The following is a 25,658-nucleotide window of genomic DNA, read 5'->3' on the forward strand; positions in this document are numbered from 1 at the left end:
AACACTGTACCCTGGATCTGAGTAGCACTCTCTGGAGGCTTCCCAGGGCCTGGCCAACGTCACCCTCAAGACCCTTCCTTGTGGTTCTCCATGATCAGTCCTCGGGATACTGCTTATACTGGCCCCACCATCCACCTCCTGGTGCTCATGGTGGAGGTCTCTGCAAGTTAGAGCCCACGTGAAGGGTGCCTGCTGGGCTCTCACATCATCTCCAACCATGGAGGAAAGGTCAGCAACCACTCTACACCGTGAGCACTGCAAACCACGACCCCAAATTTACTAATGCCAGTCAGGCATCCAACTTTGGCTTCAGCTTGTGCCTAGTCTTTTCCACAGCTTCCCTGTGGCCTACAGGAATGCCCTAGGGCACCAGAAGAAGCTGGGCAAGCTGTCAAATGACTCCCTGGAGTGCTCCTAGGCAAGACCTGTGGCTCTGAGAAGCAACTAGAAATCATTGCTAGAGTCTGAGACCAGACTGCTGCATCTGGAAGGTAAGTCCAGAATATTCTTGGATGATGCGGGGGTGTGGAGGTATGGGGGCTGATGTAGGATGCAGCCTGAGGTAGCTGACATCTGATCAGGGCTACCATGCGAACAGATGTAGGGGTCTGGATGGTAACAGGGATGGAAAAGAGAATTAGGACCCTAAGGAAGTCCTGACTTAGGCTGTGACGTAAATTTTCAATGGTGACTTAACAGAAAAATCAGAGAGTTGGTAACATTATCAACAGGAAGAGTGACATAATAAAAAGGGGGGAGACAAAGAATAGCCATGATCACTCTGAAGAAGGAGGAGGAGGAATGGCGTGTCCCACCCGCCATTACGACTTATAAAGCAATAGCAATGAAAAGAATATGGCGGCAGTGCAGGTACAGACGGACAAGGAAAGGCAGATCTTACGCCTGACCCAAGATGAAAGAAAGAGCCCAGACAGAGCCCCGCGTATTTGAGAGCTTTTGAAAGAAGGGACTACAGGCCGGGCGCGGTGACTCACGCCTGTAATCCCAGCACTTGGGGAGGCCGAGGCGGGCAGATCACGAGGTCAGGAGTTCGAGAGCAGCCTAACCAACATGGTGAAACCCCATCTCTACTAAAAATACAAAAAATTAGCCAGGCATGGTGGCGTGCACCTGTAATCCCAGCCACTCGGGAGGCTGAGGCAAGAGAATCACTTGAACCCGGGTGGCGGAGGTTGCAGTGAGCCAAGATGATACCACTGCACACCAACCTGGGCAACAGAGCCAGACTTTGTCTCAAAAAAAAAAAAAAAAGACAAAACCCAAAAACCACCCGCCCCCCCCCCCCAAAACCCACAAACCACAAAGGAAAAGATTGATACATCTGACTACCTTAAAAACAAACAAACAAACAAACAAAAACTTCTGTACACCAAAGCCACAAAATAAACAAATAAATGAATAACACAGACTGGAGGATCTCTGCAGCAGATAACAAAGGACTGATGTGCAGAAAATATATAAAGGATTGTTACAAGTCAATAGGAAAAGTCAAACAAGGCAGTTTTTTTTGTTTGTGTTTTTGTTTTTAATGGAGAAAGGGCAAATGATAGAAAAGAAAACCCAAATGGTCAATCAATACACAAAATGACACGCAACCAGGAAAACACAAATGAGAAGCAATGAGATCACATTTATCCTGTCAAACTGACATATATGTTAAAGTTTGAGGACATAAGGAAACTGGAACTCTCATACCCAGCTGGTAGGATTATAAATTGGTAAAAGGACTGGGCGCAGTGGCTCACGCCTGTAATCCCAGCACTTTGGGAGGCTGAGGCAGGCAGATCACAAGGTCAGGAGATCGAGACCATCCTGGTTAACATGGTGAAACCCCGTCTCTACTAAAAATACAAAAAATTAGCTGGGTATGGTGGTGGGCGCCTGTAGTCCCAGCTATTCTGGAGGCTGAGGCAGGAGAATGCTGTGAACCTGGGAGGTGGAGCTTGCAGTGAGCAGAGATCGCGCTACTGCACTCCAGCCTGAGTGACAGAGCAAGACTCCGTCTCAAAAAAAAATCAATAAGTAAAAGATACAAATAAATTGGTAAAACACTTTAAATGCTTTCTGACAATAACTAGTAGAATAAAGCATGTGTCCATCCTATGACCCAGCACTTAAAGGAATATGTCCTAGAGAGGTTCTGGCATACACTGAGATGTACATGACACAGATGTTCATCAAAGCACTTTTGTGCAGGCCCATAATCCACTGACTTTTCCCATCCAATCTCTATTTGCTTTGAACCAATTAGAGAAGATGTAACCCATAATGCAATTCCAATCACTACATTTCATGCTATGAAAAGATATATGTGAAACAACAAAGCAAGTATGAATGGCATGATAGGAACTACTAATATGCCAAGTGGAAAATCTGTTTCAAACTGAACTGGGAATTCCAACAACACAACATGCTGGAAGTCAATAAGAAACATTGGAGGCCAGGCGCTGTGGCTCATGGCTGTAATCCCAGCACATTGGGAGGCTGAGGCGGGTGGATCATTTGAGGTCAGGAGTTGGAGACCACCCTGGCCAACATATAGTGAAACCCCATCTCAACTAAAAATACAAAATTAGCTGGGCATGCTGGTGCACGCCTGTAGTCCCAGCTACTTGGGAAGATGAGGCAGGAGAATCTCTTGAACCCAGGAGGCGAAGGTTGCAGTGAGCCTTGATCACGCCACTGTACTCCACCCTGGGTGACAGAGCGAGACTGTCTCTCAAAAAAAAAAGAAAAGAAAAGAAAAAGAAAAAGAAACAGGTGATGCACAAGCATGACTTGTTGGGAGTGTGGCCATTAGAAAATAGAAGACTTGCTGGGCACAGTGGCTCACACCTGTAATCCCAGCACTTTGGGATGCCAAGGCGGGTGAATCACCTGAGGTCAGGAGTTTGAGGCCAGACTGACTGTCTCTACTAAAAATACAAACATTAGCCGTGCGTGGTGGTGTGTGCCTGTAATCCCAGCTACTTGGGAGGCTGAGGCAGGAGAATTGCTTGAACGTGAGAGATGGAGGTTGCAGTGAGCCGAGATCATGCCACTGTACTCCAGCCTGGGCAACAAGAGCGAGACTCTGTCTCAAAAACAAAAACAAAAAAAAAAAGAAGAAGAAGAAAGTCTTAGCCCTCTCTAGCATGGGGTCCATGGTGGGCTTGGGTGATAACAAAGCAGAGAACTAGTAGCAAATAAGCCAGAGTCACTGTTGCTGTCTTAAAAAAGGTTTATAGAAGCTCTAGGAAGAATTTAAAAATGGAACTGCTTTTTAAAAGTTCATGAAACTATTCACCCCTCCTCAACCTGTAATACACATCTACTTTGCATCCAGGTTGCCTCTTATCACTGTGAGCATGAAACAGGGTTTGGGAGTTAAGAGATCTGGGTTGAAGGTTTAGTTCTACCACAGACAAGCTGGGGGACACTGAGAAAGTCATTTAACTCCTTGGTGCTTCCCTCTTTCAACTATAAAATAGGGATATTAATAATAACAATTATTTAAAGGGTTACAAATCTAAATGAAATATGCAAATGCTGTGTAACCTACATACCATCACATCAGTTTGTTGTTACTTTACTTAAAAGTAGTGGCAACAGGCCGGGCGTGGTGGCTCAAGCCTGTAATCCCAGCACTTTGGGAGGCCGAGACAGGCGGATCACGAGGTCAGGAGATCGAGACCATCCTGGCTAACACGGTGAAACCCCATCTCTACTAAAAAAAATACAAAAAACTAGCCGGGCGAGGTGGCGGGCGCCTGTAGTCCCAGCTACTCGGGAGGCTGAGCCAGGAGAATGGCGTAAACCCAGGAGGCGGAGCTTGCAGTGAGCTGAGATCCGGCCACTGCACTCCAACCTGGGCGACAGAGCAAGACTCCGTCTCAAAAAAAAAAAAAAAAAAAAGTAGTGGCAACAATCTGGTCATTTTCACTTCACCCACTTTGCCTCTACATTTAGCTCATCAAAGGGCAAAACCTGTAAAGGAAAAAAATAGTCTTGAGATAAGGTTCTTAAACCCAGCTGCTCATCAAAAGCACCTGCAGGGCTTGTTAAATGTAGAGCTTCTTAAGACAGAATCTCATTTTGTAGCCCAGGCTGGAGTGCAGTGGCGTAATCTCGGCTCACTGCAACCTCCGACTCCTGGGTTCAAGCAATTATCTTGCCTCAGCCTCCCCAGTAGCTGAGATTACAGGTGCCTGCCACCACACCCAGCTAATTTTTGTATTTTTAGTAGAGATGGGGTTTCACCGTATTGTCAGGCTGGTCTTGAACTCCCAACCTCAAATGATTGGCCTGCCTCAGCCTCCCAAAGTGCTGGTATCACAGGCATGAGCCACTGAGCCCAGCCCTAAATGTAGAGCTTCTTGTGCCCCGGACATACTGAGTCAGATTCTCTAGAGAAAAGATCCAGGACAGGGGACTGATCTTGGACTACACAGGGGACAAATGTGAGCCCCTTTACAATCATGGGGATCTCAAAAATAGAAGCTTGGCTACTAGCTCCTCTATAAAGTTCATCTAAATGAAATATTTAAGTGTAAAATGTTTATTTTTTCATTTTTTAATTCTCATTCATTGTTCAGGTAAGTTCAGAAGTTTTCAAATAACTTTAAAATGTTACACTGAGACTATAATCCCAGGTGGCAACAATCAGTCCTCTCTAAACATGGCACAACTCACAACACTTGCTACTGTCTTACACTCAGTCAATTTCAAATACCTATGCTACCACCAGGCCCCAGCTCCTACATTCTTTGCTCCCTCCTTCTGAACCAAATGGGAGTTACAAGAAAATCCAGTGGGAGTTCTATCTACTGGTTTGGGAAGATTCAGTGAGAAAGGAAAAACTGCATTTTAAACTGTTTAAATCCAAAGATATTACACTACATGAGAAGATATTACTCTTTGTTCTCTTTTCCAAGTGTTTAAGCACCATTACTTTGAATTCTGGTGGTAAATTTTAAATGAACTTTCTAAAGATTTTCTTTAATAAAATAGATTTCTTATAAAACACTTTTTATTTTGTGTTCTTATTTTCAGATTTCATCCCACTTTAAAATACCAATGCTTCTCATGGAAGAACAAAGAGATTCCACTAACTCACAGACACCTGTGCTCCATGTAACTATCAGCAAGTATAGTTGCATGGACACACAATAGTTGCTTGATTCTTTATTTTCACAGTCTGAGACTTTTCACTTGTTAATCATTAAAATAAAAAAATAGAAATTCGTTTTTTGTTTTTTGAGACGGAGTTTTGCTCTTCTTGCCCTGGATGGAGTGCAATGGCGCAATCTCGGCTCACTGCAACCTCCGCCTCCCATTCTCCTGCCTCAGCCTCCCGAGTAGCTGAGATTACAGGCATGCACCACCAGGACCAGCTAATTTTGTACTGTAGAGATGGGGTGTCTCCATGTTGGTCTGCTGGTTTCGAACTCCCGACCTCAGGTAATCCACCTGCCTCAGCCTCCCAAAGTGCTGGGATTACAGGCCTGAGCCAACGCACCTGGCCAACAAATTGAAATTCTAAGTTAAATTGCTCAGTTCTCTATTAAGCCTCCACTGTACCTTTAACTTCATAATTACAACAGTCATTATACTGTATTAAATGTTACATTTGTCTCCTTATTAGAAATAAGCATCTGGAGGGCAGAAGTTATATCTTATTCATTCTTAAAGACTTGGTACAGATCTGACTTTTTTTTTTTTTTTTTTGAGACAGAGTCTTGCACTGTCACCCAGGTGGCTCACTGCAACCTCCGCCTCCTGAGTTCAAGTGATTCTCATGCCTCGGCTTTCAAGTAGCTGGGATTACAGGCATGCACCAACATGCCTGGCTAATTTTTGTATTTTTAGGAGAGACAGGATTTCGCCATGTTGGCCAGGCTGGTAATCCGCCCACCTCAGCCTCTCAAAGTGCTGGGATTACAGTCGTGAGCCACCACGCCCGACCCAGCTCTGGCACATTCTAAGTACGCAATAAACAAATGCAGAATACAAAACAAGAAAAGCAACAATAGAGAATACATAAATGCACAGTAATTACTATCCTTTAGGAATTTACAGTCTACTGAGGGTAAAAGAGACACATCGACAAAAATTATACAAGATAGAACATTTAAAATGCCACAGGAGAGAAATATAAAGTATAAGAAGAAATCAGGGAGGAAATTATAGCATAAGATATATGTTACAGTATTTTCTTTTTCCCTGGACACTGATTTCCATCTCTAAATAATTGGCAAAAGTTCTTACCACTCAGTTTTAACCTCAGGTTTCTAGTGAATTTATACTCATCATGAAAAATACATATTACGACTTCAAGTGCCCTAAGAAAATATATCATATTCAGAATTATCTCCACTTTTTCTGGCCCAGTATATTTCAATTCTGTAGCCCTAGTATTCACCACCACTATCATATCTCCCCAGGATAGAGAAGTGAGCTAGCACCTACAGCTTAGGTGCGTTAAGGCGTATTGGTTAAAAGCACAGGTTTCGGCACCATGATTCTACCACTTATTTGCTATAAGATCTTGGGCAAATTATTGCTCAGAATGTTAATTTCCTCGCCTATAAAATGTGAATATCTACCTCAAAGAGGATTAAATTAGATAATCCATGTGCAAGCACTCAGTAAACAATAAATGATAGCTATAATAAAGGATTAACACTAAATATAGTGAACAGGGGCTTGCTAGTCAAACACATGCATAAACTGACTATATACTGTGCTTCATAGTTCACTTTTTTGTTTGTTTGTTTGAGACGGAGTCTCGCTCTGTCACCCAGGCTGGAGTGCAGTGGCCGGATCTCAGCTCACTGCAAGCTCCGCCTCCTGGGTTCACGCCATTCTCCTGCCTCAGCCTCCCGAGTAGCTGGGACTACAGGCGCCCGCCACCTCGCCCGGCTAGTTTTTTGTATTTTTTAGTAGAGACGGGCTTTCACCGTGTTAGCCAGGATGGTCTCGATCTCCTGACCTCGTGATCCGCCTGTCTCGGCCTCCCAAAGTGCTGGGATTACAGGCTTGAGCCACAGCGCCCGGCCGCTCACTTGTTTTATCAACCTTCATAGTTATACCTCCCTTTCCATTTCCAATGCTATTACTCTTTCAAGCCTTTATCTACACTCATACCCAGATAACGTTCTAAATGGTTTTCCATCTCCATCCTCAGACATTTATTGACCAGACTATTATTTTATTTCCACCACAAATGCCTGGCTGGGGTACTGAAAAGAGCTTTAGATTTCAAATCAAAGAATTTGGGTTTGGGTTTCAGCAGTATCACTAAAACATTGTGGAATGCTAAAAATAAATTTCTCAACTGTATAAATGAGTTTTAGATTAAATTATCTTCAATCTCTTTTTTTTTAAAGAAAGGGTCTCACTTTGTCACTCATGCTGGAGTGCAGTGGCATGATCTCAGCTCACTGCAGCCTTGACTTTCTGAGCTCAAGCGATCATCCTACCTCAGTCCCCAAGGTAGCTGGGACTACAGGCATGCGCTAGGGTGCCCAGCTAATTTTTTTTTTTTTGTATATTTAGTAGAGACAGGGTTTTGCCATGTTGCCCAGGCTGATCTCGAACTCCTGAGTTCAAACAATCCACCCACATTGGCCTCCCAAAGTGCTAGAATTACAGGCATGAGCCACCATGTCCGGCCTTCAGTATCTCTTCCTGCTCTAAGGCTATACCTCCCTTCTGATCAAAAATTGCCTTTGGCTTACAAAATGCAATTCCGCACTGGAGGAGCATTAAAGCCTTCCACATTCAGTGTGGCATGAGTTTTGCAGGCAGAAGGACTAAGATCTTAATCCTGATTCTCTAGTTTACTGGTTGCTTATCCTTGAACTATTGAACTTCTCTAAGCCTCAGTTTCTTCCACAAAATGGGAATAACAGTAATTCTCTCAGGGGCTTATTATAAGATTTTAGTGAGATATTTGTTAAGTGCTTAGCACACAGTAAACAATAAATAAGTATGAGATTTGTGCCTATTCTAATATTTCCCATTTCTGCCTTCTAGTTATAGGTGTGTGTGTGTGTGTGTGTGTGTGTGTGTGTGTGTGTGTGTGTGTGTGTGTGTGTGTGTTGAGACATGGTCTCACTCTGTCACCCAGGCTGGAGCACACTGACATGGACAGGGTTCCCTGCAGCCTCAACTTCCTGGCCTCAAGTGATCCTCCCACCTAAGCTGCCCAAGTAGCTAGGGCTAAGGGTGCACACCACCATGCCAGGCTAATTTTTTTTTTTTGTAAAGACAGGGTCTCACTATTGTAGCCCAGGCTTGTCTCAAACTCCTGAGATCAAGAGATCTTCCCGCCTCAGCCTCCCACATTTTTGTTTTTTTAAGATGGATTCTTGCTCTGTCACCCAGGCTGGAGTGCAATGGCACGACCTCAGCTCACTGCAACCTCCACCTCCAGAAGAGTTCAAGCCATTCTCCTGCCTCAGCCTCCCAACTAGCTGGGATTACAGGTGCCCATGACCACGCCCAGCTAATTTTTGTATTTTTAGTAAAGATGGGGATTCACCATGTTGCCAGGTTGGTCTCAAACTCCTGACTAATGATCCACCTGCCTCGGCCTCCAAGGGAGGTGGAGGTGTTGGGATTACAGGCGTGAGCCACAGCGCCCAGCCTAGTTACAGTTTTTAAACTGTTCCTGAAGACCTAGAACTCTGCTTCAATCCGAACAACTGAGTGGGCTGGGTGCAGTGGCTCACGCCTATAATCCCAGCACTTTGGGAGGCTGAGGCAGTGGATCACCTGAGGTCAGGAGTTCGAGACTAGCCTGGCCAACATGGTGAAACCCCATCTCTACTAAAAAATACAAAAATTAGCTGGGCGTGGTGGCTCATGCCTGTAATCCCAGCTACTCGGGAGGCTGAGGCAGGAGAATCACTTGAACCCAGGAGGCGGAGGTTGCAGTGAGCCGAGATCGTGCCATTGCACTCCAGCCTGGGTGACAAGAACAAAACTCCATCTCAAAAAAAAAAAAAAAAAAAATGTGCGGGTTTCCCCTCTCTTTCATATAGTGAAGTTCAACATTAAAAAAATTTTTGAGGTAGTTTCTTCTGTCAAAGAATGCATGAAATCCACTATACCATGGACACAATCGGCTCCAATTAGCTATGCCTACTCTTTGTCAACTGCAATTACTGTGTATACATCAGTATCTCCTATCTTTGGAAATATCTATTCCTCTCTCCTCAGGACTTCTTACTGAAGTCATCCCTAGTCACTCTTCTTTTGAACCCGTTTAGCATTTTATTTTTATTATTTTATTATTTTTATTATTTAGAGACAAGGTCTTGCCCTGTTGCCCAGGCTGGAGTGCAGTGGCATAATCATAGCTCACTGTAACCTTCAAATCCTAGACACAAGCAATCTTTTTACCTCAGCCCCCCCAAGTAGCTAGAACTATAGGTGTATGCTAACCTTACCTGGCTAATTTTTAAATGGGGTCTCATTTTGTTGCCCAGGCTCAAACTCCCAGGCTCAATTGATCCTTCTGCTTTAACCTTTTTGAGTAGCTAGGACTACAGGCACATGCCACTGAAACTGCAACTTCTTTTCTGATTCTTATTTTTTCTTGACTTAACTCACATTTAAGGTATTTTCATTTATCCTTTAAATGTGATTATCTCTGTACTAGGAAACAAGTAGTTCCTTTCTATACAGCATGCAAGTTCCCCATTCTCATTCCCTCTCCTCTCCTGCAATCCCTTTCATCCTTATATTTATTTTAATTTTTGTAGAGACAGGGTCTCGCTGTGTTACCTAGGCTAGTCTTGAACTCCTGTCCTCAAGCGATCCTCCTGCTTTGGTCTCCCACAGTGCTGGGACTGCAGGTGTAAGCCACTACGTCCGGCCCTTTCCTTTTCTATTTTATCCCTAAAACCTAACCTCTTACTGTCAACAGCCAATTCTGACTAATCTTGTTTATTATCTGGGCCTCCTCTCTATTGTCTATATTTATTCCATTAAAAAGGTCTGAGCCCATACCTTATTAAATCTGGTTCGTAAATAACTAAAATTATGCTTGCCTTTGGCAACTGTATAAAGACTCCAAGGCCCGTTTAATTAGCAGAAAACAGAGATTACAGCTACATGCTCCTTCAGCTACACCAGCTGTGTGTATAACTCAGCCTTTCTGACAGTCCATACTGTGCTTTGTGATTTGGGGGAGCTTCATGTTTGCTATCCTACCACCTACCTATTCCTATTTTCAGTATCAGCTTTTCCTGAGAAGGGAAAAGGTATAAATATTGATTTCAAAGTCAGGCATATGTTTGAATGGCAGAGACTCAGTAGCTGTATAATCTTTCCAAAACTCTTAATTTATAAAATGAGCATACTAATACCTATTTCATTAAATGAGACAATGCAAAACATCTAGACTCTAGATCAGTATTTGACACATAATAAATATTAAGCGTTATTTCCTTTGTACAAAGGAAAACATGAATTGACAAGGAAAAGTAAGGCCAGGCACGGTGGCTCACGTTTGTAATCCCAGCACTTTGGGAGGCCAAGGCGGGCCGATCACTTGAGGTCAGGAGTTCAAGACCAGCCTGGCCAACATGGTGAAACCCTATCTCTACCAAAAATATAAAAAATTAGCTGGGTGTTCTGGTGTGCGCCTGTAATCCCAGCTACTTGGGGGGCTGAGCCAGGAGAATCACTTGAATCTGGGAGGCAGAGGTTGCAGTGAGCCAAGATGGTGCCACAGCACTCCAGCCTGGGCAACAAGAGTGAAACTCCATCTCAAAAAAATAAAGAAAGAAAGAAAAGGAAAAGTGAGACAGAAAAACAACTTAGCTTCTGCAACGTCTATTCAGAAAAATGTATCTATGTCACTAATAAAAATATTTTCTCAAAGAATGGTTTTTCTTAAGAAATTAGTAAAATATTGTTATTGATTGATTGAGACAGGTCTTGCATAATTTATTTATAGAGACAGGTCTAGCTGTGTTGCCCAGGCTGGAGTGCAGGAAGTGCAGTGGCCCATCGCAGCTCACTACAACCTCCAGCACCAGGGCTCAAGCAATTCTTTCGCCTCAGCCTCCCAAGTAGCTAGAACTACAGGTATGTGCCATTGCACCTGGCTAATTTTTCCATTTCTGTTAAGACAGATCTTGTTATGTTGTCCAGGCTGGTCTTGAATTCCAGTCTTCAAGCTACCCTCCTGCCTCAGCTTCCCAAAGTGCTGAGATTACAGGTGTGAGCCACCACACCAGGCCAGAAGTTAGTGCAATATTAATTAGTATCGAATTTAACCATAAGGCCTAAATTGTAACATTACATGTTTCTATTATATTGCATAGAATTCAAATCTAATTTTCTGCCTGTAATCCTAGCACTTTGCAAGGCTGAGGTGGGAAGATTACGTGAGGCCAGGAGTTTGAGACCAGCTTGGGCAACATAGCAAGACCTCATCTCTAATGGAAAAAAACATCTAATTTTCATTTAGTCATAAAATGTAGTCTAAATATTGTTGAGACTTACCTAATGCAGGCCTTACTCTACTATAGTCACCATTTATTTCCTAACTGAAACAAGACTGGGAAGGAGGTGTACATAAATAAAACCAAAGAAATGCCCCAACCCTACTCTGCTTTCACTCTGCCTACTCTAGGTCTTTTCTAAAACAATTATATATTTTGAATAGTAATATAAGCACATGATATCAAATTTTTAAAATATAGTAAAATGCAACTCATTTTCTCTTCAGAGAGTCTATCTGTACACAAATTTTTATCTTCATGGTCAAGCAAATACAAACATAAATATACAGGCACACTCCTGTACACCCACAGAATGCACCATTTTAATATTTCACAATAAAATGCCTCAGTTTTGTTTTTTGTTTTTTTTTTTTTTTGAGACGGAGTCCCGCTCTGCCGCCCAGGCTGGAGTGCAGTGGCCGGATCTCAGCTCACTGCAAGCTCCGCCTCCCGGGTTTACGCCATTCTCCTGCCTCAGCCTCCCAAGTAGCTGGGACTACAGGCGCCCACCACCTCGCCCGGCTAGTTTTTTTTTTTTTTGTATTTTTCAGTAGAGACGGGGTTTCCCCGTGTTAGCCAGGATGGTCTCGATCTCCTGACCTTGTGATCCGCCCGTCTCGGCCTCCCAAAGTGCTGGGATTACAGGCTTGAGCCACCACGCCCAGCCAAAATGCCTCAGTTTTACTACCCAAGCTATAGAGAATGTTCATCTCTCCTAAAACATTTTTTCGGCTAATGATTTTATAAAGTAAAATTTTTACATTTATTTATTTCAATTCCAAAACATAATACAAAGTTCTTAAAAAGATGTGTGAGATGTCTGGAGATATATTCCAAATGAAACTAACAAAACTTTGAAAAATCTGCTTCGGTATCAACAAAAGGAAGTATATGTTATTACACAGGAAGTAACTGTGTTGTTATATTAATTATTTAGTAACCAGGAAGAAATGCTTAAAAATTTTATATCCTAAAAATTTTGTTAATTGCATGAATAGGGCCAGGCATGGTGGCTCACGCCTGTAATCACAGCACTTTGGGAGGCTGAGGTGGGCAGATCACGAAGTCAGCAGTTCAAGACCAGACTGACCAACATGGTGAAACCCTGTCTTTACTAAAAATACAAAAATTAACCAGGAGTGGTGGCGGGCGCCTGTAATCCCAGCTACTCAGGAGCCTGAGGCAGGAGATCTGCTTGAACCCGGGAGGCAGAGGTTGCCGTGAGCCAAGATCGCGCCATTGCACTCTAGCCTAGGCAACAGAGCAAGACTCCATCTCAAAAAAAAAAAAAAAAAAAAAAAAAAAATTCATGACTAGCCCAGGCATGGTGGATCACACCTGTAATCCCAGCACTGTGGGAATCCAAGGTGGGAGGATCGCGTGAGCCCAGGAATTTGAGACCAGTTTGGGCAACATAGTGAGACCTTGTCTCTACAAAAAGTTTCTTAAAAATTAGTCAGGCATAGTGGTGTGCACCTGTAGTCCCCACTACTCAGGAGTCTAAGGCAGGAGGATCACTAGAGCCCAGGAGATCAAGGCTGCAGCGAGCTATGATTACACCACTGCACTCCAGCCGGGGCAAGAAAGCAAGACTGTCTCAGAAAAAAAAAAAAAAAAAAAAAAAAAAAAAATTGCTGGATTCAAGAATACATCCATTTTAATTTTTAAGTAATCTAAATTGTTCTCTGTAGTGGCGTTCACCAATTTATATTCTCTCAGCTATGATGTAAGTACCTATTTTCCCATAATCTTACCAAGCTAACATTTTATAGTTTAATATGCACATCTCTTACTATGAGACTGGTTCAGAATATTTTCATATGTTTGAAGGCCATCTGTGGCCGGGCGTGGTGGCTCATGCCTGTAATCCTAGCACTTTGGAAGGCTGAGGTGGGTGGATTAACTGTGGTCAGGAGTTCAAGACCAGCTTGGCCAACATGGTGAAACCCCATCTCTACTAAAAATACAAAAAAATTAGCCAGGTGTGGTGGCTCACGCCTGTAATCCCAGCAACTCACAAGGCTGAGGCAGGAGAATCACTTGAACCTGAAAACTGGAGGTTGCAGTGAGCTGAGATTGCACCATTGCACTCCAGCCTGGGCGACAGAGCAAGACTCCATCTCAAAAAAATAAATAATAAAAAGTAAAGGCCATCTGTATTACCTTTCTGTACACGGCATTCATATCATTTCCCCTTTTCTATTATATTTAGGTCTTTCTCAAACTGATAAATACCTGAAGGAAAGTTGTTCTTTGCCTATAATGAGATATTACAGATATTTTTCCCAATCTATTTGTTTGTTGACTTTGTTATGATGAAATATAACCAAATTTATCCTTTCCTTTTTTTAGACAGACTTGCTCTGTTGCCCAGGCTGGAGTACAGTGGTGGGATCATAGCTCACTGCAACTTCAAACTCCTGGAGTCAAGCGATCCTCTCTCCTCAGCCTTCCAAATAGCTAGGAATACAGCTGCATGCCACCACACCCGGCTAATCTGTTTTTTAAATATTTTGTAGAGATGAGGTCTTATTGTTGCCCAAGCTGGCCTTGAACTCCTGGCCTCAAGTGATCCACCCACCTTGGCTTCCCAAAGTCCTGAGATTACAAGTGTGAGCCACTGTGACTGGCCTTATCCTTTTCTTAACCCATTTATGCCCGAGGTTGCAATTTTTTTAATTTTTGCAATCAGACCTTGGCAATGACCTTGAACAGTAGGCCATGAATAACTCCCACATGCTTAGCATTCCAATAATGGAACACTAGGCATATTTGTCCATGTCTTATGGCTTCTAAGTTTTGGGTTCAGCTTAGAAAAGTTTTTCTTATTCAAATATTATTTTTAAGATAACAATTCTACCATAATTCATCATAATAATTTTATAATTTCATTTTTTACATTTAAACCTTTGATTTATCTGGAATCTGTTTGGGGTAAGGAACAACAATGGGGATCCAACTGTTTAAATTCTGGGTTGTCATTCAGTTGTTCCAACACCACTACTGAGTAACTGAGGCTCTTTTTAGATGTTTGACTTTTTAGAAGTTAGACTCAGAAGTAGAGATGACTAATGAGCTTAGAATTAGTGAAACCAACACCAAAATTAGGAATTTAGGGGCCCTAAAACACGTATAACATTAAAAGCACAGATCCCAAAGTCCAACATCTATCACATAGAAAGCATATTAACCAGTACTGTTGTTAGTCTTGGAAGACCTAAGGATGGATTATCTCTAATTCAGTTAAAATAACTATGTCCTATACAATACGTATTAATAATAAGCATTTATATGGCACTTTTACAGTTTGTATAATGTGAGTTCACTTACTTTGTCTTCATAATTACTCTTTAAGAAGATCGGCAGAGATTTTAATTTCCATTTATTGCTGAGGAAAATAATTCAGTGGTGGTACCTTGTCCCTTTACTTATAGGAAATGGTAGTGCCAAACTCAAACCCAGATCTTCTATTTCCAAATATTCACACACTGCTTTTATATCCTGCACCAAGTACTTTTATGAAAAAATTAATGAGACTCCCTACTTACAAGGAGGTTGAAACGATTTTTCAATTAAATATTCAGACTGATCACATACTTAATTCTAAGCATGAAAGGAGTACACAGAAGTAGGAAACATCCTTGGCTTCAAGGAAACTTCAAAGGTCTACAGCAGTTTAAACAAACATGGCTTGGGAGACTGGAAAATAAACTTGAAGGTCAGGAACCATCTTATCTACTCTCTCCATGTCTTATGGTATTTACTGTTGGTATAACTAGAATGTAGTGTTAGGTCAGTAAATATTTGTTGGTTGTGTAAATGTACTGATCGAACCTTCTACACAGGGTGAGATATGAAATAATATCAGACACCATTTATTTTTTCCCAGAGGCTAAACTTTTGTCTGTGACCAAAGAATCAGCCAAATCATCAAACAGCTCTTGGACAATGTAACAAAGAAAGTTCAGGCACCACTTCTGGGCTACACCCACTGACTAAATGTATTTCACAGAAAAATAAAAAACTTTGAACTACATTTCATTTCAAAGCTGCCAAAAGGTTATAAAACAATTTCCAGAACTGAATCCAGTCCAACTGCTAAAAAATACAACTATCATTCACTCTTGCTTTATTTTGAATTTTTACTTCTACAATAAGTAATTGTTCATAATATTTCTCATTAGTTGTACTTTCTTTGTGTTGTTTCCTTCAGATATCTTGTCAACATATATTTTCTTCAGGTCTTTTATTTTTTAATACTAACAATCACTTATCTGCCACATATGATAATTTTTTTTAAACTTCTGAAATATTTTAGCAAATACTAAGGGAGAACAAAACATTAATATAAAAATAAAAGTACAAAACTAAACTCAGTTTACAAAGTTCAATTTGTATCCTGCCACAGATAACTTCACTCCAGAGTCTGCACGCCCTATTCTCCCATCTATCCAGTGACAAGATACCGGCATTGGAGCCTCAAGGACTGCAACTTTTGTTGGCAAAAGCCTTGCATGGGTCAAGATAATTTTTAAACCTTTGATAAAGAAAGCCCAAAGAGACCAGGCTTAAAATGTTAGTGGACGGTTGCATGATAGATATGTTAAGAGTCCTAAACTCAAATAAAAAGGAAAGTTGACAATAAACTAGTCAATGCAAAGAGCTTACAAAAGCATAAGCCCAGAAATTACATGCAATGCCTTGTCTTTAAAATACCAAGAAGGCGGCCGGGCATGGTGGCTCACGCCTGTAATACCAGCACTTTGGGAGGCCGAGGTGGGTGGATCACGAGGTCAGGAGTTTGGGACCAGCCTGGCCAACATGGTGACACTCCATCTCTACTAAAAACACAAAAATTAGCCAGGTGTGGTGGCACGCACCTATAGTCACCTGCTTGGGAGGTGGAGGCAGGAGAATGGCTTGAACCTGGGAGGCGGAGACTGCAGTGAGCCAAGATCGCGCCATTACATTACAGTCTGGGTGACAGAGTGAGACTCCGTCTCGAACAAAACAAAACAAAACAAAAAAACAAGAAGGCATGACTGTTTACACCAGAGTGACAGGGCTTTCTTAAGTGGTTATTTATAGCAAAGGTTTAGTACAGTCAAAGAAATCTGTCATAAATTGCTTCCATATGCTATAAATGTGGATATATTCTAGGTAAAATTATGTGGGTGCTACAGAAGAAGACACGCAAGAGAAATCAGCACAATGCCTGCACACTGTTGAATCTGACACTAGGAAATAAACAGCCAGTTATGAAACAAACAAATTCAATTCTTAATGTTGGAAACAGAATAAGGCTCCATTCTTTTTGGAGAAAAAAGACACTAACCATTTAAAACAGATGGACTTCAACACTAAGAATGTGAATATACTTAACGTACAGAACTGTACATTTAAAAATGGTTAAGATGGTAAATTTTATGCTACGTGTTTTGGAAAGGGGGAATTTTTTTTTTTTTTTTTTTTTTAACAGAGACAGGGCCTTGTGCTCTGTCACCCAGGCTGGAGTGCAATGGCCCAATCATAGCTCACTGCATCCCTCAACTCCTGGGCTCAAGTGATCCTCCCACCTCAACCTCCCTAGTAGCTGAGACTTCATGTGTGTGCCACCAAGCCCAGCCAATTTTTTAATTTTTGTTTTTGTAGAGATGGGGTCTTGCTATATTACCCAGGCTGGTCTCAACTCCTGGCCTCAAGTAATCCTTCTGTCTCAGCTTCCCAACGCGCTGGGATTACAGGTGTTAGCCACTGCACCTGGCTATGTTATGTGTTTTTTAACAATTAAAAAGAAAAATGAAACTTCAAATGAGCTTTAAATTTCCCTTATATTTTTAAATGAATAGATTAATGTGTTATTGAGTACTTAATATATATACACCTGTTACCATGGAGATGGAGGTAAAATATAGAGAAAACCTAATTCCTCTTTTCAAGAAGCTCAAAGCTTAAAGAGAACCAACATTCTAAACTGTTCTTTTTTATTTCTTTTTTTTTGAGACAGGGTCTCACTCTGTCACCCAAGCTAGAGCGCAGTGGTACAATCACGGCTCACTGCAGCTTCAACCTTCTGGGCTCAAGCAATCCTCCCACCTCAAGGCTCCTGAGTAACTCGGACCACAGGCATGCACCACCATGCCCAACTAATTTTTGGTGGGGGGGTGTAAGAGAAGACAGAGATGGGGTCTCGTATGTTGCCTAGGCTGGTATGGAACTCCTGAGCTCAGGTGATCCTCCTGCCTCAGCCTCCCAAAGTGCTAAGATTACAGGCATGAGCCACAGCACCCTGCCTAAAATCTCCTTAAAAAAAAAAATTGATAATAATTTTGGATCACTCAAAGTAGGTGAGTAGCCACTTACCTATGCTTTCTTAAATACATTATCTATCTCTTCCCCCTCTTTTCCTCTCTGCAAGTTCTAGTTGTACGTTAAAGTCTCTGATGCTTAAAATGAAAAATTCTAGGATTCAAACAGATTTGCTAGCCACTATGAAACGGCCCCACCTTGTGTGCCTAAACAAAGAGAGTAAAAACAATGCTCCTGGGCGTCCTGGAATAGAAGAGGTATTTCAAATTGGAGGGAAAAGCAAATCTAGTCTTCTGTCCTTCTTCTAAAGCAATCACCTCCATTCAGTTCAACCCAACACTTACCCTATGCAAACCACTGGGACAAATTCTATCAAAAAGCCATCTCTATTTCAGTCCTCATTATCTTCTCCCTCCTGGGGTCTTACAAAATCTGTGGTCTAGCCGGGTGCGGTGGCTCATGCCTGTAATCCCGCCACTTTGGGAGTCTGAGGCGGGCAGATCACGAGGTCAGGAGTTCGAGACCAGCCTGACAAACATGGTGAAACCCCATCTCTACTAAAAACACAAAAATTAGCCAGGCGTGGTGGCACACGCCTGTAATCCCAGCTACTCAGGAGGCCAAGGCAGGAGAATTGTTTGAACCGGGAGGCAGAGGTTGCAGTGAGCCAAGATCGCACCATTGCACTCCAGCCTGGGCAACAGAGCGAGACTCCGTCTCAAAACAAACAAACAAACAAACACCAATCTGTGGCCTATACCATACAAATTGCTCTTAATCAGAGTATTCTTTGTATTGTTTGCAAAGAATTCCTGTGCCACTGGAAAACGAGTTTAAAGGTAATCGAATCTTTCTAACTCCCCAAAAGAATAGGTTAATGCTTAGTGATGAATAGTCCATCAAAATATACTTATTGAGCATCTCCCATTTGTCATCACTGAATTTGCAGAAGTAGAATTTAAAAAGTAAAGGTTTTAATAACCAAAATGTCCTGTATTTCAAGCCCTATCCTCTTGGTTTCGTTCTCTCTTTAATTAATTAATTTTTTTTTTTTTTTTAAATAGAGATCGGGTCTTGCTATGTCACCCATGCTGGTCTTGAACACCTGGCCTCAAACAATCCTCCTGCCTCAGCCTCCCAAATTGCTAGGACTACAGGCATGAACCACTACACCTGTCCTTGTTCCTCTCAACACACTCGAATTGATCAGATCTCAGCATTCAAACTGTCAAAATCCATTTCCAAAATTCAAAGAATTCGTCAACAGTAGCACACTTCTCCCCAAAGATACCCTTATACAATAAGCTCCCCCATGACCAGATGTAGAGACACAATGATTCCCATAATTTCAGAGGCGGCATTCACATCACATCTGCAAAGAACAAAGAGCAGCTCTTGAATCCGAGAGAGCTAAAAACTGAATGCAGTTGCTTGGTTTCCAACTAGCAAGAACTCAGAAGCTGAAATAATCCAAATGACAGGTATAGTTAAACAGTGTAACAAATGCAATGGAATCTTTAAGCCATACATTTTCCAGACCTTGATAGGGACCTGAGAAATAACCTCTCTGCTTAGAGAGCCCTTAAAAACCCCTGCTTTCATTTTATGTTTCATGGGGGTTAATTTTTCTTTCTACCACTACATAGATTTCTTATTGCAGTGCAAAAGAGCCAAGGCAATCACCAGCTTCAGGGAGAATTTAAAAGGATAAAAATTAAACTCTGCTACTGGATGATTCTCTTTATAATACTGAAGCCACAATACATTACGAAATAGTACAAAGAAAGCATACTCTGATGTTTTGCATCCCTTTCACTCTGCATCCCTTTCACTCCACCCACCCATCACCTCCACCAAAAAAACAAACAAAAAATTTAAAACAGGTTGAGCCACACACAGTATGTTTGACTTGAAAGTTTTGATGACACAGCAGCTTACTCTTGCAAATTATGGCAAATATAGAAGCTTAACAGTGACTTAAAATACAGTTATAGGAAAAATAGACTAAGGATAGAAAGGCAGGAAAGCAGGAAAACCCAAGCACCTTTTTAAAAAGACAACAAATGTATTCAGGTACAAGATCTGCATCAGAAACAGTTTTCTTTCTTTTTCTCTGGTAAATGTAAAGACTTACCCTGAAAAGATTTTCCCAATCCCTGGCCCAGCTTCCACCCATGTTTCTGGAGTAAGCAGTGTCCAGTATTATCCTGACAGACAAAACAGAGAGACAAACCAAAAATATTCCAATAGTATATTCTTCCCTGCCTAGTGACATTTAAACATATGATGAGCAAGAGATAATTCTACATATATGCATGCAAAAAGGTGCTAATAATAGGGTAAATGTGCCAAATAAGAGGGACACTAATGTAAAAAGAAAAGCTGGCTAGTATTTTACATGGGAAGACCATATAGGATAAAGGTACTTTCTGATGGTATACTGGGCAACTTTTGTACATAACACTTTAAAATGGAGAAAAAGGGGAAAGGGAAAAGGGGAAGAATACATTTATGAAGTTTTAAAATAACATTAAAAAGCATGAAATAGGCCAGGCGCGATGGCTTACACCTGTAATCTCAGCACTTTGGGAGGCCAAGGTGGGCAGATCACCTGAGGTCAGGAGTTCAAGACCAGCCTGACCAACATGGTGAAACCCTGTCTCTACAAAAATACAAAAATTAGCCGAGCATGATGGTGGGTGACTATAATCCCAGCTACTCAGGAGGCTGAGGCACAAGAATTGTTGGAACCCCAGAGGCGGAGGTTGCAGTGAGCCAAGATCGTGCCATTGCACTCCAGTCTGGGCGACACAGCAAGACTCTGTCTCACATTAAAAAAAAACCATAAAATCAAAGTACATATACAGTCATATCTACCACCTAAACAGCACCACTTTAAGATTCTATTTTAAGGAAAATATGCATTGTGTTTAGTTGTTTTATGTGTCAGGCTTTCATGATACAAAGTAAGTTGTAAGTGTAAGACTGTCCCACCACTAGAAATGAAAAAACAATCAGAGCAAAATCCAGGCTAGACTTGATTGGTTTAAAAAAAATAAAGTGTGTCTCTCTCTATATATAGTATATATATACACACACACACACATATATTATATATATATATATTTTTTTTTTATATAATCCCAGCTACTTGGGAGGCTGAGAAAGAGAATTGCTTGGCCCTGGGGGGCAGAGGTTGCAATGAGGCAAGATGTCGCCACTGCACTCCAGCCTGGGCAACAGAGCGAGACTCCCTCTCCATAAATAAATAAATAAATAAATAAATAAATAGAGTCATTAGTGCACGTAAGGGGGAGAAACCAACACACATAATGTCTCATCTTCCCAGGAGCACACTGGAAAAGGTATTTCAATGTAAACTACATGAAAAAAATGCTAAAAACAACAATTAAACGTCAGCTTTTGTTTAAGGGGTCAAGGTACCGGAAACATCTGCAGTCCTTTGTCCAATTCTTTGCTTTTTACAGTTATTGTGAAGTACCAAGACAAGGCTAAAATAAGCACTAACCGTGTCAGAAAAAATGGTGCTATACATTCAAAGGAAAAGATTAAAAATTTCTAAACACAAAATATTCTATATGTATTAAAATGTAATTTATAGTATTAATCTAGAAATGATTAAAAGTCTCAATATAAGTAATGTTAGCAGAAAACAAAGGTAAACCATTTGAAAATAATCTCATATTTCCTGAAATCAATTTATAAAGCTGATTAAACCACACATTTCTGCATTAAAACCAAATGTTGCACATTAAATTGTTTGTCTTATATCTCCATATTCAACAATAAAATGTTCTTTGGAGTCACTGAGGAAAGTAAACATTGTTTTACTGTTATCTTCTCTAACTAGAAGTTAGAAGGAGATTAAGCCTTTCACTTGTTCAGTTTTGTTTTGTTTTTAAGGGAAAATTTCCTTCTTTAAGTTTATTATAGCATACAACCTGGAGAACTGGGCTAAGCAGCTGATTATTTCATTGATGGGGGAAAATCAGGACACTTTTTTTTTTTGATACAGGGTGTTGCTCTGTTGCCCGAGCTGGTGTACAGTGGTACAATTATAGCTAACTGCAGCCTTGACCTTCCGGGCTCAAGCAATCCTCCTACCTCAGCCGCATGAGTAGCTGGGATTATAGGCACACACGGCCTTCGCTGGCTACTTTTTAAATTTTTGTAGAGATGAGGTTTCATTATGTTGCCCAGGATGATCTAGAACTCCTGGGCTCAAGCGATTCTCCCTCCTCAGCCTCCCAAAGTGCTGGGATTACAGGGATGAGCCCAGGGTATTTTTAAAAAAACAAAAACTGGAGGCAAACTCTAATGAAAAATGTATTTCTAAAACAAAATATATATTGTTTTAAATATACATATATATATACACACACACACACAAAATCATTACGGTGCACGAAAGTTTGCTGCAAGTTATTTTTGCTACATATGAACTGAAAGAATTAGAAACACTACTGATCCCAAGCACTGACTTCCACATTCCTACACATCACAAAAACTTAATGTAACACTACTGCTGCTGCGGCTTCTTCCCTTCTTACCTCCCAAATGAACTGCCAGGAAAAGCACTCCCTTACCCAGTGCTCAGCGTCTATTTACAACTTTCTTACCCCCCCAAAAAGAAAAGATTAAAAGTCTCAATATAAGTAATGTTTGCAGAAAACAAAGGTAAACAGGCCCTTATTTTACCACTATGAAAACACAGTTACCTGTGCAGAAAATCCTTATTTCATATCATAATTCCTGCAACTGAATAATTCTAGAAGGGACAAGGATAGCAGAATGACTCTAAGAGTATATGGTTGACTAAATTATTGTTTAATCTCTATTTTTTTTTTTTTTTTTTTTGAGACTGAGTCTTGCTGTATCACCCAGGCTGGAGTGCAGTGACTCACTGCAAACTCCACCTCCCGGGTTCACGTCACTCTCCTGCCTCAGCCTCCCAAGTAGCTGGGATTACAGGTGCCCACCACTACGCCCAGCCAATTTTTGTATTTTTAGTAGAGAAGACATTTCACCAAGTTGGCCAGGCTGGTCTCGAACTCCTGATCTCAACTGATCCGCCCACCTCGGCCTCCCAAAGTGCTGGTATTACAGGCGTGAGCCACCTGCCTGGCCTTGTTTAATCTCTTAATAGACCCATGTTGTAACTATATTTGGCACCAAGATTTAAGTATTAAACAATGCTGACAAAAATTGTTCCCTCCCTCCCATTTTGTTGTTGTTGTTATGTTTTGTTTTGTTTTGTTTTAAGAAAACTCAATCTTTGGCTAAGTGGAGATGAGACATTATGCTGACTGTGTTATATTATGAGCGCACTAAAATAAACATACAGATGAAGCAGTATGCTATTTCCAAAAGCAGTCCAAGTGGAGTGAGAGTATTTCCATACGAACCTGGCTTTCAAAACTGGGCTGTCAAAAGAACAGTTAAATGTAACACAAAGTAAGAAACTGTCCAATCACAGTTGATTGATGGTCTTTTTTTTTAATCTTGTTTTCAATTCACTGCTTGCAAGTAATGTATGTATTAAAGAAGAGTGAAAGCATAAGTAAATTCACGAGTCAAGGCCAGCTGAGAGATTCAAGGAGAAGCATGTTGTGACTGACAACAGTGAAAGGAAAAGCAAATTTTAAAGGGAGAAGGAGGAAAAAAGAAAAAAAATAAGGTTATATACATTAGCATCATTTAAAACCACTCAAGAGGATGGCTGTCATCTTCTCAGAAAAAAAATGGTAGTGGCATTTCTCTTCAAAAACTTTAGGTTAAAACTGTTATTTAATTAAATCTACTTTCTCAGGGACTATAATAAAATATTTAACAGGCCACTCTAAGTCTTTCCAATCATAACAAAGGCAACAGAAACAACAGACACTTCTCCCAGAATCCCCTCCCCTCGTCAACCTCCTAGGGCAAGTGGATTACCAACACAGAAAACCTGGACCTTTCTTATCATTTCAAAACTACCTGCTTTTGGAGGAAAAGAGGCAGCTCTGTGACTCTGCAGGAAGGGCTAGTATTTAGTATAGTCCCCTTTCCCACCAATAAAAGAAAAAAGGTTGGCCGGGCACGGTGGCTCACGCCTGTAATCCCAGCACTTTGGGAGGCTGAGGCGGGCGGATCACGAGGTCAGGAGATCAAGACCATCCTGGCTAACACGGTGAAACCCCGTCTCTACTAAAAATACAAAAAATTAGCCGGGGATAAGTGGTGGGTGCCTGTAGTCCCAGCTACTCGGGAGGCTGAGGCAGGAGAATGGCGTGAATATGGGAGGCGGAGCTTGCAGTGAGCTGAGATCGGGGCACTGCACTCCAGCCTGGGCTACAGAGCAAGACTCTGTCTCAAAAAAAAAAAAAAAAAAGAAAAGAAAAAGCAAAGAAAAAAGATTTTATAAACACTTGTCAAAAGTCCAATAGGCTTAAGGTAAGGTTTTATAAATATTCATCAAAAATCAAAGAGGCTTAAGGATGATGGGTAACACAAGAAGGCACATCAAAATAACTTATAACAATAAGTAAAAACAAACCAGACTTGTTTACCTCTGAAATGATCAAAACTTTCTCTGAGAAAGAACAAGAAACTCAATAACCAGTCTGTGAGAAACAAGCAATCTATTCTCTCTGCTTAGTACTGTGATTTTTTCAATTATTTCCATGGATGCTTTTTTTTTCTTTTTTTTGTGAGATGAAGTCTCACTGTCACCCAGGCTGGAGTGCAGTGGTGCAATCTCAGCTTACTGCAACCTCCGCCTCTTGAGTAGCTGTGACTAGAGGCATGTGCCATCATGCCCAGCCAATCTTTTTTTTTGTATTTTCAGTACAGAGGGGGTTTTCCCCATGTCGGCCAGGCTGGTCTTGAACTCCTGATCTCAAGTGATCCGCCCGCTCAGCCTCCCAAAGTGTTGGGATTACAGGCCTAAGCCACCGCGACTAGTCCATGGATGCTACGTTTTTATTTTTATTTTTTGAGATGGAGTCTCGCTCTGTTGCCCAGGCTGGAGTGCAGTGGTGTGATCTCAGCTCACTACAGCCTCCGCCTCCCGAGTTCAAGCGATTCTCCTGCCTCAGCCTCCTGAGACCCTGGGATTACAGGCACATGCCACCATGCCTGGCTAATTTTTGTATTTTTAGTAGAGACAGGGTTTCACCATGTTGGTCAGTCTGGTCTTGAACTCCTGACCTCGTGATCCACCTGCCTCGGCCTCCCAAAGTGCTGGGATTACAGGCCTGAGCCACTGTGCCCAGCCCATGGATGCTATTTATAGCACTAAGTTGGTACAAGTAGCTTATGGCTCAGACATGTAATCTAGACAGAACAAGGGCAATGAATACTAAATTTCTTTCTGGTTTTTTGTTTGTTTGTTTTTTTTTTGAGACAGGGTCTTGCTCTGTCACCCAGGCTGGGGTGCAGCGGCATGGTCACACAGCTCCTGCATCCTTGACCTGCCGTGCTCCCATGCCCAACCAATTTATTTCTAAAGTAGTAATTATTTTGAAAAATTTTTTTTTAAAGTAACTGTTTACTTAATTTCAGTTACTATAATAACGACTAAAAATCTTTTGGCTTTTTTTAAATAAAATATGTAATTTGGGGTTTAATTATAATCTCATAGAACCAAAAATAAATTATAGAAACTTTTTAAAAACTATCGGCCGGGCGCGGTGGCTCACACCTGTAATCCCTGCACTTTGGGAGGCTGAGGTAGGCGGATCACCTGAGGTCAGGAGTTCGAGACCAGCCTGGCCAACATATAGTGAAACCCTGTCTCTACTAAAAATACAAAAATTAACTGGGCATAGT

At 41.4% G+C, this 25,658-nt stretch overlaps 1 pseudogene; it reads right to left on the reverse strand.

Annotated features, from left to right (window-relative positions):
• The window catches only part of LOC102125789 (keratin, type I cytoskeletal 18 pseudogene), a 51,237-nt pseudogene that overhangs the window by 7,870 nt on the left and 17,709 nt on the right, over nt 1-25,658 (reverse strand).

This window comes from Macaca fascicularis, chromosome 16 (genome assembly GCF_037993035.2).
Source record: "Macaca fascicularis isolate 582-1 chromosome 16, T2T-MFA8v1.1".
In the NCBI taxonomy this organism is placed as follows: Eukaryota; Metazoa; Chordata; class Mammalia; order Primates; family Cercopithecidae; genus Macaca; species Macaca fascicularis.